Source organism: Eimeria mitis, genomic scaffold, assembly GCF_000499745.2.
Source record: "Eimeria mitis Houghton genomic scaffold, Emh_scaff3905, whole genome shotgun sequence".
Lineage (NCBI taxonomy): Eukaryota > Apicomplexa > Conoidasida > Eucoccidiorida > Eimeriidae > Eimeria > Eimeria mitis.
This window is the reverse complement of record NW_013572240.1, coordinates 2,429-3,338: the sequence shown is the minus strand read 5'-3', so window position 1 is coordinate 3,338 and position 910 is coordinate 2,429.

Genomic DNA, 910 nt, shown 5'->3' with positions numbered 1-910 from the left:
TGGGAGGCATCTCTAATCGCCTTGAAGGAAAAGGGAACAGTGGCAACAGATCGTTATAACCGATTATGAAGCTGTATGTGAGCTGTCTTGGTCGTGACGATGCCATAGCAGGGGCATGTCGATCCACTGCAACGAGAAATACGGACGGTGGTTTCTTTCCCCGCGTGCCATGTGGAGCTTCTGCGTAGGACGTACTAAGATGTGCTTGGCGCGGTTCCAAACTAGCAGTCCTTTAGTAGACTAAACGGTGCTTGGTGATCCTGAACTTTAGCGTTTGAATATGAAGCGAGCCTTCTGCTGCCTCTGGCTTTCCGCGCTCTGCATGGAGACGAAGTGAAACGAAAGGGAGACAGATGAACATTGTAGGTGATCTCTCTGAAGTCCGTACATCCATTTATGATTTTGTGCATGCCGGTTCTTGAAGGCGGAGGAAGTGTCTAGGAAATGCCAACGATTGTAGTGCTCGTGTGGCAGGGGGGCTTTAGTTTACTTGCTTCCGGTATTGCCTTGCGGCAGGAATTGTAGGAATGTGTGGTTCAACTGAGGACAGGACACGTGCTTCCACCAACAACGCCAAGCCTCTGCGTATCTGTAAGCGAGTTCCGATAGACTGAGGAGGGAACTGCTGCACTTGGGGATTTCGATTAAAAGTATTTTGATTTTGTTGCGGCTCTGGCTAGTGCACAGCTGGGACCGGCGAGAGTCGGCACGCTCAGACGCCTCGCACAATCTCAGAAAGTTGCATCCCTGCGCAATGCGCAAGTTCACATTTATGCGCTTTTAGCACAGCTGATTTGAATTATGGGTTGCTCATTCTCTCCCTGCTGGTGCGGAGGGCTTTCAGAGGTCTCATTTTTTTCACATATATATTTGTGCCCAGTCTTGGCACCTAACGTATCCGCAAGACTTT